This window comes from Xenopus tropicalis, chromosome 6 (genome assembly GCF_000004195.4).
Source record: "Xenopus tropicalis strain Nigerian chromosome 6, UCB_Xtro_10.0, whole genome shotgun sequence".
NCBI classification, from domain to species: Eukaryota; Metazoa; Chordata; class Amphibia; order Anura; family Pipidae; genus Xenopus; species Xenopus tropicalis.
The window spans coordinates 40553894-40571490 of record NC_030682.2 but is presented as its reverse complement, the minus strand read 5'-3'; the positions used below and the strand labels follow the sequence as shown (position 1 = coordinate 40571490).

General features: G+C 37.7%; 1 long non-coding RNA gene across 1 annotated transcript; it reads left to right on the top strand.

Moving 5' to 3' along the window:
- Positions 1 to 9482: 9482 nt before the first annotated feature.
- Positions 9483 to 14052, top strand: LOC116411458. The gene is made up of 3 exons (XR_004223106.1): positions 9483 to 9742; positions 11702 to 11901; positions 13910 to 14052. It is a non-coding gene; the product is annotated as an uncharacterized LOC116411458 (long non-coding RNA).
- Positions 14053 to 17597: the final 3545 nt, after the last annotated feature.

The following is a 17597-nucleotide window of genomic DNA, read 5'->3' as shown; positions in this document are numbered from 1 at the left end:
AACATCAGTTGTGGTTGATAATATAGAGACTGTTTTAATTTCATGTATTCTCAGATCAACTACGAAGGGAGTTTGCTTTCAGAGAGGGATATAAAGATTCTCATTAAGGCTCTCTGATTAATAATAAAGTTTATATAGCTCATTCCATCTTGGGGGTTGTAAAGGTATTTACAGAAATCAAAGTGTAGTATCCACATTGGAAAAGGGAAATATATGCACAGTACCTGCCAGTCAAAGGGAATTAAAAGTTTTAATATGAAACTGGTTTTCCTTTTGATGTTATAATACACTTCTGGGAACAGTTCCTATTACATGTTAGACAAGAATTCAATGAGACTGGGCCCAGATGCTTGGAACAAGGCTGGATTCCAGTTCAATAGGTGTCCAACTGAGTTGAGGTCAGGGCTCTGTGCAGGCAAATAATGTTCCATTTATATCTTAGGAAACCAAATGTCTAAAGATCTTACTTAATGCATGGGGGCATAATCAAGCTGAAAAAGGGAAAAAAACCTTTTCCAATCTGTTGCCACAAGCAAGAAATATGAAACTGCAAGAATGTCCCTGCATACTGAGAATTAAGTTCTGAAATCACTGGAACTAGGGGCATCATGCCATGATGCATATACAAGGAATACCCGGTCCCCTGTTTCATTAATAATATAGTTTCTATGCAAGTGCATATACTGTATCTCCAAACAAGAATTTTTAGTTACAACGTTATGATCATAAAATTGCTTAACAACCATATCATGTCAAGGTAAACCCCATATGGCTGGTGTAACTATTTACCTCTGGTCATATTTTTCATAGGTTGGCACCTCCTTGCATTCTAACATTTCTATGGAAAGTGTCTCCTCAACATTGATCTTAGTTACAAGCTTGATCCTCATCCACCATTAGCTTTTACAGGAGAGAGATTGCCAAGACCAAAGCATTGGTTTCACAGGCTTAATCTTCCCCCACTTGTGGCTTTTAAAGAAAAGAGACCACCCAGACCAACACCCATTTTTAAAGGCATAAGACCACCATTAATAGGATGGGTGTGGAGATGCTGCAACCACATGGAAGTCTGGCCATTCCTCCTACAGAATATCTCTGCTAAAGTACAAAAAAGGGGGTTGCAGGAGCACTCCAAGGCAAAGTAAAATATACTACTACAACTACAATAAAAGTGCAACTGATCTGGCCAAATTAGCTACAAGCATACAAAAGAGAGGCATTATGCATGCAGGCAAGTAGTGTTTTTCTGGCATCTGGCAAACCCATACTCATCTATCAGTTTTCCAAATGGTCAAGTGCTATTCATCACCACAGAAAATGTATTTCTACTGTTCCAGACACCAATAGATGTGACCTTTGCACCTCTTTACACCACTACTACCACCTATTGGTATTGAGAGCAGTGATATTAGGTATGCGAGCACCTTCTCTTCCATAAAAACCCATGATATCCAGGAAATATTTTTGTGTTGCTTTAAGAGACAGTTTGGAAGAGTGTGGTCCAACATACAATTTTAAAAATGGTGTTTACATACTATTGGACCTATAGTGATGTACGTTTTTGGCTTTAGCTAGCAGTGGATATCAAACATACTAGTGATGAATGTACTGGCTCGTGCAAGGTTTGCTAAATTTTGCCAATGCTGTCCAAGTCATAGAGGCCAAAATGAAATGGGAAACTCTACATTTGTCTGATGACTGCCCTAGTCTTAGCTGTTTTAATTATACGCTATCCTATCAGCTTGGAAGAGTACTTATGTGAGCTCCAGTCTGTAATACAAGTTACATTTATTTTTTTTTGTCTTTACTACACCTGGAGACCATATGTGCTATGCAATTTGCCAGCTTTGTCTTAGTTGTCAGAATTCCTAGCTCCAGCAATGCTCAATTTAACTAGTACAACAGTCTGCCCACACAATGTTTCCATGAGGCAAATACAATAGGATTTCGGGTTCCATGAAGCATAAAGTGGATTAATGATAAATATGATGAATACATTGGAAGCACAAGAAGCACTGGATTGCTTTTGCCATACCAAGGAGAACACCTGCTGCTGTGGTTGAATATAGTATAAAATATAGCTGTGAACTGACTGACTTTTTAAAAACACTTTTACTCTAGAGTTGTAACCCATGGCAGCCAATCAGCGTTTGGCTCTGATCTTCAACTGCAGTCTTCTGCGTGTATACTCTTTGACAACTGCTATATCCTTAGTCCTTAGGTAGCACTGAAGTATCTGGGAGGGGTGATCTATCAACGCTCAAATTCAAATTTTTGTAGCAATTCAGATTTTTGGTGCTAAAACTCATGCATTCGAATTACAGTTTCAAAAGCTTGAAGGTTTGATAATTATTAAGTGAAAATAATTTAATAAACTCAACTGTAAAACTTTGCCATATAAAAGCTTACAAGCTCATGTAGACATCAATGGGAACTATCCTATGCAAAATGTATGCGTTTTTTTAATTTGAGTTTTTCTAATGTTTTTGAGAGTTTGTAGACCATTAGAAATGATGGGTAAAATCTGAATTTGATGCATTCAAGTTTTTAATAAATAAGCAAACATTAAAGTTTAGTAATACTTCGAGTTTATTCAAATTGAAAAAAGATTTAAATTCACACAAATTTGAAAATTGATAAAGCCTCCTCCTTTTCTGTTGCCTTATTTTATGAAGTTCAAAAGATTAAAAATATCCATAAACACCAATATAGAGTGTGATAAGTTCTACTTCAGCATATTTCTGTGTTTCATTGGGGCCACAGAGCTGCTAATATTATCACTGTTTGTATGGTGTGCAGCCTCTTACCTTTACTGCAAAATGTTAATATTTCAATAGACCTAAATACTGTTCTCTTTCTTATCAGAAAAAGTAATACAGTGATAGCATCTGAGTTACAGCAATATCATCTGAGATACAAGTACCTTTATCCACTTTACTAGTCAATAAAACATTGCCAATAAAGCTTGTATATTAAGGAGGATTTTCAATTTTTTATATTCCACTTAATAAACCAAGTACTGTCTATCAGATTGCTACTACTTACTGTTTAATGTGTAAATGTGTATCTGTATTATTTTATCGATGCCTTGGTTGTTATGTACTAAAATGATTTTTATTGCATCCACTCAGGATACTATTCTCTGCAACATTACACTGATGCTATTTTGTCTCTCTGTTTCTTCATATGACAAGTGGGCTAGTACTGTTAAATTTGCCCATGTCCTTACAGCATTCATTTGGAAATAGTGGCGGTTCTTTAAAACATTTACCAAATTTGGTGAAAACCAAGTTCTTTTATAAGGGTAGTTCGTAGAATTGATAGTTTAAGCCGTTGCATAAGGGTCTCTGTTCTAGGAATCCAGAATAATATTCTGTGTGATTCAGTCTAATTTTGGCTTCTTGCTTTACATGGAGGTTAATTACATGTTGACCTTTGGGCATTTGTTAAGCTGTGATATATTAGTAAGTAATAAGTGCCTATATTATTTATTTTATGAAAAAATTGACATTACCATACAAGATATATCCAAAAAGTGCAGCTCACGTAGGTGAGTGGCTTGTATAATATACTATATTATATACACAGCAACTGGGGTAATGTGTATAGTATATAATACAAGCCACTCACCTATGTGCACCCAATTAGTTTTGATTGAATCATGGGATGAGCTGCATTTTTTGGATACATCTTATATATATCTATAGATCCATTATCCAGAAAGCTCCATATTACTGGAAGGCCATCTCATTTATACTTTATTTTAATCAAATAATTCACATTTTAAAAAAGGATTTCCCTTTTCTCTGTAATAATAAAACAGTAACTTGTACTTGATGGTAACTAAACTACATGAATCCATATTGGGTTTATCTAATTTTTAAATGATTTAAAGCAGACAAAATATAGAGATCCAAAATACAGAAAGATCCATCATCTGGAAAACCCCAGGTCCTAAACATTCTGGATAACAGGGCCCATACCTGTACAGTTAATTTTATCAGTATGGAAATTAACAATGAAGAATGAAGAAATGGAACCTGCTGTTGGGGTACATTTACCAGCGTGGTACAAAATTCCATTCCAGAACCAGTCAACAATGACCTTTGTATGTTGTAGTGCAGTTAGAATAATAAACTGCCTATAGCATATAACATACCAATGCATTAAACATAGTAAGAGTGAAGATGGTACTTAATTATATATGGTCATAAACAGTGCTTATTAATGTCATCAATTATAACTGGGGCTTACTGATGTCACAGCTATGTGTGTATTAAAAAAAATGATCAAATGACTGCAGGAATCCCCATAAAATCTTTATTAAATCTGCCCCCTAGACTCATTATCATAGTAGCCTATGGACCAGAAACAAGAGGAACATGAAGGTATTAAGAAGGGTTAAAAATATTGTATAAAATAACATTTTCCCCACCAGCCCGTATTATTCTCTGTAATATGTTTTAAAACCCACCTGTCTGTCTTTCTTGTATTTTACTTCATTCTCTTAAGTGTTTAAAAGATTTTCCATGGTGTCAGCCTGTGTGGGATTATGTGCTTTGTAAAGAGAAATTATTTGTATGGGTGTTGGTAAGTGCTTTATTCTGCTTTCCCTGGAGCACTTGTCAGAGTGAGTGATGTCCATCAATATATTTTTTAAACAAACTAATGCATCAGATGGTGTCAGTTTTTTTCCTGTGATCTCTGGGTATACTGTTGATTTAGATGTCATTTAACCATCTTCTTGCCAGAAGGGCAGGCAGCATATTACTAAGCATTAGAGATGGCAACTCTAATGAAGCGGAAGGGGTGAATTTGAAGACGGTAACAAAGAGCAAGATGCACTGCAAAGTCCCTTTCGCTCCTTGAAAGTACAAGGCCACAAAAATCAACTGCCTTATGAGATGCTAATACAGAGAAGCGCTGGTTTGTATGCTAAAGTGCACATATTAATGACAGGAATTTATGCAGCTCTTTTATATTTTGGCCTTCACTTTAATAAAGCTCTTACAGAAAAAAAACAAATACACAAATAAGAAGCTATATGTACCCCAGAAATCCTACTGCTGCTTTTTTATGAGCAGGCAAAAAAAAAAAAATAACAGAAAAAACTTATCATTCCCTCATTACTCTTTTTTAAATTTCAATACATTATTTTCACTGGCTTAAATAGTGCCTTGCCAATTTCTGTTACGAGTCAGGGTAAGGTGGCTTTTAACAGAAGTTTAGTCAGAGCAGTCAAGAAGGATCCCTAAGGGCTCTGGCACACGGGGAGACTAGTCGCCCGCGACAAATCTTCCTTGTCACAGGCGACTAATCTCCCCGAAATGCCATCCCACCGGCGAGAATGTAAATCGCCGGTGGGATGGCATATGCGGCGCCGTGATTTCCCCAAAATTTTGGTGACTAATCTCCCAGTGTGCCAGAGCCCTAAAGAGGACAGGTTGCAAAAGAGCCAGGTTGTATTCCCTTCTCCAGTTTAAGGCTACAAATCTTCACGCTGTCCATTAAGGCAGTGACATGGCAATATGAAAAATGTACAGGCAACAGTTTGATTAGGTCCCAAAAACCATATGGACACATGGATATGTATGGGATTTTTATTTTCTTAAGGTAGGATCATCTGTAGTCTGTATCAACCGGATTTTGGGGATGCAGAAACAGCAGAGCTGTGGCCTCTTAGTTTCTGTGGCCAAGTTACCAAAAAATATACTCAGGAATACAGGTATCGGACCTGTTATCCGGAATGCTTAGGACCTGGGTTATCCAGATAAGGGATCCTTCCATAATTTGGCTCTCCATACCTTAAGTCTACTAAAAAATATATTTAAACATTAATTAAACCCAATAGGATTATTTTGCCACCAATATGGATTCATGCAGCTCAGCTCACCATCAAGTACAAGGGACTGTTTTATTATTACAGAAAAAATAACTTTAAAAAAAAAAATTAGATAAAAGATCCCATACCTTTAGGGCATTCACTTAATGGCTAAGTGGAGTTTTTTTTCTTATAAAGAATGGAGTACAACTGCCCTGTAACATTGCAGATAATCATAGGGGCACATGCCACCTTTGCAGAGAGAAACCTCTATGAATGCCGTATGTGCTTGGCAGATAAAGCATTTGACACATAGGGGCACATTTACTAACCCACGAACGGGTCGAAATGAGTCCGATTGCGTTTTTTTCGTAATGATCGGTATTTTGCGATTTTTTCGTAATTTTTGCGATTTTTTCGGCGTCTTTACGAATTTTTCGTTACCAATACGATTTTTGCGTAAAAACGCGAGTTTTTCGTAGCCATTACGAAAGTTGCGTAAAATCTGGCGATTTTTCGTAGCGTTAAAACTTGCGCAAAAAGTTGCGCTTTTTTCGTAGCGTTAAAACTTACGCGAAACTTCGCACCTTTTAAGTTTTAACGCTACGAAAAAGGCGCAACTTTTTGCGTAAGTTTTAACGCTACGAAAAAATCGGGCAAAAATACGAAAAAGTCGCAAAATGTTCGTTTTCAAGTCGGAACTTTTCCAATTCGGGTCGGATTCGTGGGTTAGTAAATCAGCCCCCAAGTTATGATAAACCCCTCTTTGTTTACAGCAACAAAGCATTTTGTATGTAACATGAATGAACTATGAATAACTATGAATGAGAGGAGCTTAAGGCAGAAGCAGAGCTTTATGAAAAATGTTACAGTAATCCCCTGTGCCAGGAGGAACTCCCCAAATGAAGTCTTGCAGAGAGAAGGAGTAATTATATATTGTGTATTGTGCCTAAAAGAGATACTGACACCAGAAATTAAACCTTTTTTTACATCTATCATAACATTGTCTTTGCATGCTATTGATAATTTTGCCATAAAAGTATTTGCCCAACGCTTTTATGCTATCTATGTGATCCCCTATGTTCCTCTATGAGGGGGCTGCCCAGTGGCGTAGCGTGGGCTTTCGTCGCCTGGGGCCGACCGGAAATTTGCCGCCCCTCTATTTAGTTATTCTTAAAAAAAATAGACAAAATAAAAAAAGCAGCATTAAATTTTTTTATTGATTAAAAATTTACTTTTCGTAAATTACTTTTCATACACAGAGCCCCAATTGCCCCATACACAGTGCCCCCAATAGGAAGTGCCCCCATACACAATACCCCACAAAGACCTGGCCCCCCCATGGAAAGTGCCCCAATTTCCCCATAGACAGTAGCCCCCACACAGTGCCCCCAATTTCCCCCATAGTACATACCCCCAACAGACCATCGGCGGCGGCTCCTTCTCTCTTACAGGCAACAGGCGCTTCTATAAGGTTGCGCCTCGTCGCTGACGTGTGACGTCATACGCACGGGCGCAACCTTATAAAAGCGCCTGTTGCCGCGCCATAAGAGAGAAGGAGCCGCCGCCGATGGTCTGTTGGGGGTACGTTGATGGGGATGGGATTGTTGGGTCTATTGGGGTTTCTTTCTATGGGGGGGGGTACTTGCTGTGTGTAAATTGGGTGCACTTCCGGATTCGGTTCGGCTCAGAGCACGGATTCGGCTGAAACCGAATACCTTGAAAAAAGGCTGGTTTCGGCCCGAATCCCGAACCGAATCCTAAAATATACCTATATTTTTTTAAATTTAAATATCATGGTGATTGCCGCCGCCCCTTCTGATACGTCGCCTGGGGCCATGGCCCCCTCGGCACCCCCCTCGCTACGCCACTGGGGCTGCCATATTTGTGCAGCAGTAGTCACTTAGCATTAGAAGCTATAACTTAAGAAGAGACAGTCAGGTTTACTAAACAGTCAGGTTTAGGAACTTCAGTTAAGAATTACTTACAAAAGCAAGCCTATCAGCAAAAAATGATCAACATGACCTATAGGTAACTTTTTATGTACATTCATATTTTGAAGAGCAGTTTTTTAGTTTGTCAGTATCACTTTAATAAGGGCCCCAAATGAGATTGAAATATCAGTCTACAAGCCATTCTGAACAATTACATTAATCAAACTTCAATTTGCACCACCTCAGAATACTGAGTTTGGAGTGGTGTCCTCCTCTATAAATTAAAGATAAATATATGAAGGCAATTTATTATTTAGTGCTGTACAGACAGGGAGATTAATGGACTTGAGAAAACAGGTCTGGCTCCCTAAGCCATTTCTTCTATGAAGGCTTGGTGTTAGGTAAGATGTCCTAGTGACCCTGTTTACAGCTTTAACTACTTAGCATTTAAATGTCCATTTGGATATAGATGCATCTTTGTTGTGTGGGACTTCCAACCACGCTTATTGGATGAAGAGAATATAGATTTTCTACGCTACTGGAGTTTCCTCAGGACAATATCATTCAACTACAAAGTAGGATCAGAAACAGAAGCACAAGGGACTATTTACTATTACAGGAGGAGATTTTCTCCAATGCAGTAAACCATATCAACCAGATATTTGCTTTCATTTTTCTAACAGCATATCTCTGGGTAATTATAATGGCTGTTTGAGCTACTGTACTGCTGCAACTATGTACTGAGCAAATCCAGAGCCCCAGCAACATCATGCTGCTGAAAGTCAACTCATGAGCATGCCTAAAGTAAAAATTAGAGATTCAGTTAAATGTTTGGTCAGTGGGGATAGCTATGGGTGCAAGAGAACTGTAATTATGCATGTGAGATGTTTGTAGAGCACAGCTACCAGGTCTAAGCCCATATGGTTAGTAAATGATCATAAGTTTCTTTACAAATTCATGAAGCATCCTTAGATTTAAAAAGCCAGAATATCAATCCATGCAATGCAAGCAGCTCTGCCTTCATCCAGAAATCCCTCAATAGAAGTGAAATCTCTGACGTACGCGAGTGACCCTTTGCGAGCACACATGATAGGATTATTCCATAAACTGTGCTTGATAAGATCACCTAGACAGCTGAGTTATTCCAGGTAGCGGTGCTTATCTTTTATTTGTTCTGCTTTGGGCAAGCAAAACAAAAACAACAGCTGCAGCTGGAAAAGACTCACCCAGCAATTACATTTCACTGAACACGTATATATATTTTGTGGGAAAAAGAAGCACAAGAACACAAAATGCAAACAAATGACTGTTTTTATGCAGATATCATTTGTGTGGGACAGGGAACAAAACGATGCAGCCACACGTAATATTAAGATCAAACTAATTGCAGTGTATTCAGCTGCTTGCAAAGTAACTCCTCATTTAGAAATGGGTTTGCTAGAATGAAGCTTTACCAGGGAGGACTATTAAAAGGAATCAGTATATGAAAAATGTGATAGAGTCCCTCTCAATAAATGAGAATATTTTTAAATGAAAGGAATTTTATATTCTCATGAGGCTTTAAAGGCTGCTTTCTTTTTAAATATCTAAAGTGCTGTTTAGCAGGTATTAGCTCTTAAAATATTGTTTCCCATAAGTGCAAAAAGATGCCCCACCAACCGACCTGAAATGTTACCATAGTAACAGAAGCATCAAATAAGCAAGCAATCAGAATGTGCTTGCTCAGTTAGCAAAATATTAGCTGTGTTTGTGAGTTGATGCATGGATATAACGCAATCTTCTGCTTTAAAAGAATACTTTTTGTTCATGCGTAATGAAGGACAGCATATGCCAATGCAGAGAGTTACAGAGGAAAACCTGGGTGCAGCAAGCTACCCCATTCAGCAATCTGAATATTATAGAAACCAAGTGAAAAGGACGCAGTTTGAATACAATCATAAATCAAATCATTTGCATCAAGCATCACTTTTACCCTCCAGGCATCCAGGTAAAAGGCATTCTAGGTGGCAATCCATCCCCTGACTCTTGTTCTCTGCCTCCTGTTAGATTTAACCAACAGTGGTTTAAATGCCAAACCTCAGAGTTGCAGAACAAACGGTACCTAAAAAATATGAATCATTAGGCCAATTTTTAAATTACCGTAAATTAAGATTTACAATAAACTATGAGTATACAGTATTGACAATAGTGACATACTGGTTATATCGTTTTTTCGCACGGTTGGAAAACTTAATTGTGTTCTAGTGATCTAGATTGTAGATCCCATATCTGTTTAAGTCTATCTTTTTTCCATTGGATTTGAGTAAAAAAACAAGATCATATAGGAACAATAGGGTTAAGTAATCTGAAAAAGGTTAGCATTTATTCAATGAGCAGCTGTTGAACAATATAAAAATATAGCATTGATTTATTACAATTATGTAGTTGTGCTAGTTATTCCCTGAATTACTGATAAGAAAGGATTATAGTGGAAATGCCAGAACAAGTAATCCGTCATTTGTCCCCTACTCACCTATTAGAAGCAACGAAAGGGCAACAAAAGGACATTTAATGTGACAAAACTGTCACTGGGTTACTATCAAACCAGGAAATGCCAGTTCAAAATGAAATTAATTGACTCATGTTTAGTTTTAAACTCTCTGAATCATATAGCAAAATATATAGCCAATTTACTGGAACAAAATAGCTCAAAAAATAGGTTTTCAGGTATTATAATGTAATGTTTAGACTGTTTAGCTCCTTCCCAGCTACAATTCTCGGGCAGCATCAAGGCTACCCAGGTCTCTGGGAACTGTATTATAACATTAACTTTTAGTTGGTTTAAATGATCAATGGGGCATTTTTATGTACAGTTTATTACGTAAATAGAAATGTATTAAATATATATTGCTAAGATATTTTTTCAAAGTATTCCATAATTCCTATACAAAACACACATAAAAAAGCATCCTGCATTATGAATAGCTTTGAATGTTCAGAATCTCCATTGCAATTTTCCAGGAACATAAGTCTCTTTGTTGATAGGTTTTCAGTCATAGCGATATTCCCATCCACCTATCTCTGTAACTTCTGATTGTCAGTCATTCTACAGTCTGTTGCCTCTTTCTCATTCTAGTTTCTGCTATTCTTTTTTTTTTTTTAAACATGTAATTATAGTAGAGACTTCCTTTTGTGCATGTAATGTGAATTTAAAATAAGACGCAAAGGAATAATTTATTTTGTTTATCCATAGTATTAAATATACTAAAAACACTTGATAAGATGTATGTAATATTTCTTTTCAATTAGAAATATTGCCTTTCCAGTCACGCTAACATGATCTAAGACATGTGTAACTAAATTATAAGCCATTATTGGCAGACATTTTAACTGCTGGATGATGCAGTTACAATTGTGGCCACATTATTATTGCAAAATAATTTAAAATAATTATGCTGTGAAGCAACACACAAAAAAATAGCAAATTTATCTTATTCAACACGAAAATCTTCCACACTGAATTTAGGAGCAGAATTATCAAAATTCAAGTTTGTGGAAAAAAAAACCCCACAGAAAATTCCAGAGCGCATGGAGAGAATCACATTGTGCTATTCATTTTCAATGAGGCTAAAAAGCTTAAAACCTCAGATTAAGATATGCACACATACAGTGAACATTCAGTGATGTGAGAAGAGGCCTCCCAATAGGCCATGTCCCCAAAGCAAATAGGTTACTCTCATATTGTCGGTAGCAAACTACATGTGCCACTGGTGCCCTAGGCTACCGTGTTACAAAGTTGGCGTCTAAAAAGAGTTGCTTTAGGTTGATAACCTTTATGCCCCCTGGAAATTTTTCTGCGGACATCCTTGCATTCAACCAGTCCAAATTTTCTGTGTGTACCATGCTATATATTGATGAAGGCAGAGAACTTCAGAGATTCTAATGTTTCTGTGTCTATTCTATGCAGTTTTATCAAGAATTTGAGAGGCATGGTACTGTAACCATCTCTAATGCCATGGATGCAAGCAGCGCCGGATCTCTCTTTAGGGCTCCCAAAGGCCACCCCCTTTCTCCGCGCCCCCTCAGGATCGCACGCATGCAGGGAACGATCAGAGAAATTAGATTGACTACTGCCAGACCCATTCAAGCTGACCCCCCACAAACAAGGTAAAACAGTTGCAACTCATTCCATGTATCACCAGATCAGTAAAACAGGTCTCTATGGTAGGAGACACAGGGAGACCTGATAGCTGACAGAAAAATTAGAATACCTGAGCAAAATTTGCCAAAACACACCCAAAAAAGCAAAAAATCTTCTGGGAGAATATCTCTTTTTTTTTAATTAAATCTTAAAAAAAAGATACCATCCCTACAATTAAACATTGAGGAAGTTTGATGATGTTTGTCTGGTGTTCTGGGGTTTCTTTGCTGTCCCTGTCACTGGGTACTTTAAGCCTATGCATAGCAATGTGAAATCAGGAGATTACCAAGGCATTCTGGAGTACAATTTTGAGCCCACTGTCAAAAACAGGGTCTCTGTCATTGATTGTGGGTCTTCCTGCAGAACAATGACCTAAAGCACCATAAAGCTAGATAGTTCTGAAATGCTGAGCAACAAGTAACGATGCAAAGGTGGGTGGTGTATAATTACATAATTAGAGGAGGCAGGGTATGGACAATATAGTCACCAGCAAGCACCCTGCCTAAAGCCAACACCCTGCACCACACCAAGAGGTAGTTTGTTAAACCAAACCTCACAGGTTTAGGACCAGCCAATGTACCACTGCACCATAGCTTCACAGACTTGTCCTCAGACAGATGCAGCAGCACGTGTTTTGTGGAAATGCCATAAAACATGTTATTTTGCTACTAATACTGTGTAAATAAACCCCACAAAACATTCAGATGCATCAGAGATACCACATACTGTACAGTGGTTCAGTTCTACTAGTTCAGGAAACTCAATGGGACACCATGATCTGAGGGACTAGGTACTTAATCCATATATCCATGAGAACAAAAACACACTTATGTGTTCCAAAGAGAAAGCACAAATATTGTTATAATATTGGCAACACTCTTAGTACAGAAGAGTGATTCCTTGCTAACCATCAAAAAGCTGTATCAGTTTTCTCAAAACAGAGATTATAAAAATTAGACAAAATACATGCTGAGGCCTTGATACATGTGAAAACAGAAACACTACAAGCTGAACATTATCATTAGAGCTTCAAAACCAAATATACAAACCAGAGAAGAGACATTATGCTTATTACAGGCAATTGAAGTTTTCAGTACAGCAATCCACTTAGCAGCACTGGTAAATCATAAAGTGAAAAGTAATGCTGAAAGATCCTGATGTACTGCTAGCTATATGGCTCACCAAGAGACTTAAGGACAGGTCTCAGAACCTATATGGCACAGGAAAGGGACCTATTACTTCCCAAGCATATCCACACTAGAAATAAAAGTACAGTACTTACCAATTATTCTCCCCAATACCTGTATATAAAATGGAGAACTGGGTGGGCTTAGTAGCTGATTAAAAGGGGAACTTCATAAACAATATCTTTGGGATATAAAATGCTACAGGTATTGGACCCCTTATCCGGACACCCATTATCCAGAAAGTTCCGAATTACGGAAAGGTCATCTCCCATAGACTCCATTTAAATCAAATGATTTACATTTTTATAAATTATTTCCTTTTTCTCTGTAATAACAAAACAATACCTTGTACTTGTTCCCAGCTAAGATATAATTAATCCTTATTGAAGGCAAAACAATCCTATTGGGTTTAATTTTGTTTGTAGACTTAAGGTAGGAGATCTGAATTACGGAAAGACCCCTTATCCAGAAAACCCCAGGTCCCGAGCATTCTGGATAATGGTTCCCATACCTGTACCTGCATGTTGGGGTCAGTGACCCTGGCAAACATAAAGAACAATGATTGTTAGATTTCTTCTTTTATAACTACTTTTTTCTGTCTTTTCCTATTCCTCCTTCAATCACTCAGCTAATATTTTAACTTGTTGTATATTAAATAACCACTGTAAACAAAGTCTCATTGTTACCCCTTTTCCTAAACAATTATGTACAGATTATACTTCAGATTTAAATATCAGTAACAATAATATCTCTGCTGTCTACTAAAATGTCCTCTTCTGTCCCTCAGGTACGACTGCAGACTTTTCAGGCCCTTTGCTTGGAGATGGGGGGTCACTGTCATAAAGTTTGATGTTGGTCAAATGTTCTTTAAAATAAGAACAATTTTCACTCTGATAGTGTACCGCTGCGGGTTAATGCAGAGGAACTAAATACAACATATAACTTCTGTGAGGTATCAGCTATCACAGAGAATGCAAGATTGTCTCTCTTGCCTCATTCATTGATGATCCATGCTAATACACTTGGACTTTAGGGATCCAGGTACTGCCTTGACATTACTTGCATACACTATCTATGTAGAATAACGAACGGCCTGACCCTAAACATCATCAATCAATGGGAAATGTTACCAAATCTTTTACCTTCATAGGTAGTCATACCAAGAGTCAGACTGCCTCTGCCTTCATGATTCTAGTACAGTGTTGTGTTGCACTAGATCAGATACCCACAAATTTATATATAATATGACTATACAGGATGTGGTATCCTTGCGGCAGGATCTTGACAAACTGGCATTTCGGGCAGATAAGATTCAATGTTGATAAATTTAAGGTCATGCATCTGGGATGTAAATATGCAGCCACTTATACACTTAATGGGACTGCACTAGGCAAAACCATAATGAAGAAGGACCTTGGAGTCCTTGTAGATAATAAACTTGGCTGTAGCAAGCAATGCCAGGCAGCAGCTGCAAGGACAAACACATTTCTGAGTTGTATTAAGAGGGGCATAAAATCACAGGAGGGTGTCATTCTTTCACTTAACAGAGCACTGGTAAGGCCCCATGTAGAATATGCCATGCAGTTTTATTCTCCAGGGCTTAAATGGGATATTATTGAATTAGAAAGGGTCCAAGGCAGGGCCACATAGCTGGTTAAAGGCATGGACAGTTTCAGTTACAGAGGAAAAATTGGCCATCCAGGGTGTGGCATTCTTGCAGCAGGATCTTGACAAACTGGCAATTCAATGTCGATAAATGTAAGGTGTTGCAACTGGGATGTAAAAATATGCAAGCCACTTATACCCTTAATGGGACTAGGCAAACCATAATGTAGAAGGACCTTGGAGTCTTTGTAGATAATAAGCTTGGCTGTAGTAAGCACTGCCAGTCAGCAGCTACAAGAGGAACAAGGTTTAAACTGTTGTAGGGGATTAGGGAACCTTTCCCATTTTTCTGTCTGTGACTTCATCCTGCACACACTGTATTAAAATGAGCTTAGATTTGCAGAGGAGGGGGGAGCATTCTTCCACTTTACAGTGCGCCGGTAAGGCCCCATCTTGATTATGCAGTGCAGTTTTAGTCTTCACTGCTCAAACAGGATATCAGTAAATTAGAGAGGGCCCAAATAAGAGCAACTAAGCTGTTAAAGGGTAAGGAAAGTGTCAGCCATAAAGACTGGCAGAGTTGGGCCTCTTTATGCTGAAGAAAAGGTGCTTGGGGGGAGATATGATAACTACGTATAAATATTCAGGGGGAGCATATAAGAATTTTTTTCAAATGCTTTATTTACCAGTAGGTTTCTTCCGATAAGAAGAAATTAGGTTTTATCTAAATATTCGGAAAAGGATTTTTATAGTGAGAACTGTGAATACAACTCTGTTGACAATCATGTTACTCCAAGAAAAATGACACTTTATACCAACATTTAAATATATTAAGTTTTCCGGTGACACAACAAATGTATTGTATGTTTACATTCGGCTTATTGCTTGCTCCAGTTGCTGCAATCCTCACAATTCCTTACAAATAGACAATAATTGCACCCGTACTAGCCACATATTGTATGTGTATAGCTGTAGGTTGAGTGTTCAACCCCAGTCATGGATTGTTATGTTGTTAGAAAACCCCCTGTAACACGGTCAATCTTAGTGGCATAGCTAAAGGAAAAACTATTCCAAGTCTATGATTTTTGGCTTGCTAGTAGCACCCTTATGCACATTTCCTGCAAATGGTAATTCTGAGCAATTGAAGGGTGCTTTGGAGTATGTGTTGGTTATATTTAATTGCCTCACCAGGAGATGATTAATTTGTTGCCGCTCCTGCTGATCTCTGCCTTCCAGCCATATGCTCTCCATGGGACACACATATAAATCAAAAGCTGGGATTATTTGTTGAATTAATTTGAAATACTTAGGGCAGTTTCCAGTGATTGAAGCCTGCTGAAAAGAAATGAGTTGCTGTTAATAATATGGATCAAAAGGTTTTGAACAAGTTTCTAAATTCGTTCACCAAAGTCATCTTTCAGTACTAGTCTCGTCCTTTGCCCCTAAATCACAGCCAAGCAATAATAACCCAGGCCTTTCCAATCAATGTTTTAAAAACATACAACCAGGGTGGATGTTCTCTAGGCACTTTGGGCATAAGAGGTAAGTATTTACTAAAGGCTATAATAACAGATTCCGATTTGAAAAGATATCAAAGTGTATGCATATTCCATTGTAACCTTCAAAGCTGCTCTTAATAGGAGTGTGTGTCTTCATGAAGCAAAAAAAACTTGCCATGATAATATCATATTCTGTATTATTCATCATGTTGACCATAATTTAGAACTAAAATCCCACATTTTATTTGGATGTTGTCTTATTAGAGAAATGTAATAGGTGCCAATTTAAGTTGGTTGAAGTATTGCCTTTATGGTTTTGCTACATTTTCTTTAATCAGTAGCAAACCAGCAATGTTGAATGACATTTTTGGTGTGTGTACATTTATTTGCATTTTGTTTATATATACACATAGAAGTCACAGTTGGTCATTTAATAATCTAAACAGCACCAGACAGTGATCAAATTATTGTAAAGCTCTGAAAAACGCCTGGCTTTGGTTTTATGACCCAATAACTTTTGAGTTAGATATCTCTAAAACATGGTGGTAAGTCCAGAAAGAAAAGCCTAACCACTATTATTTAAATACTACATTTCTTTACAGAATGTCGCTTTTAATGACATCTCAGATTTTATATAGCAGAAAGAGATGCTTCTCAAACTGAAAAGGTGGAAACAGGGGAAGGACAGCTGTAAGAAGAAAGTTATCAAATGTTCTATAATAGAGGATCCAAATCAGTGACTGGCTCAAGGTGGGCATCGCAAAGCAGTGGATGGGGGTGGATGCAACCTGAATGTGAATTTAAAGAAGATTTGGGGTGAACACTTGGATATTCTAGTAAACATTGCAGGTTAACATATGACCCTTCCGGTAAATTCCACTACAAATTACAGGAGGTATCTGTGCTGTGTGTGTGCTGTGTGTCTGCATCCGGGCCATCCGGGCCAATGCAGAAATGTTATAAAGCAGGTCGGAGTGGTGGTTTCTTGGTCAGTGCTTATACACAGGCTGAGAAAGCAGCGTGTGGTAGCTTTTAGAGCCCAGTAAGGGTGATGACTTTGAAATCATCTTTGTACTTTTATTTTAGCTGATTATTGTAGCAAAACAAGGCAACCACTAAAAATTCCTTTTATCCCCTATCACACTACAGTTGTTTAATTAATGCAGTATCCATTTCCAGACAGATAATATCATTTAAATATTCCCATAAAAGTACCAGAAGAAAAAAATTGTGATTACTCAGAGCCCTAAAATGCACATATATAAATGGGAACCTGCTGTGCTCTTATCCTCAATTCTTTAAAGTGTTAATTCTGGGCTCTACAAAGCAGGTTATCTCTGCACTGCAGATCGTGATTCTGTAGGGCTGTAT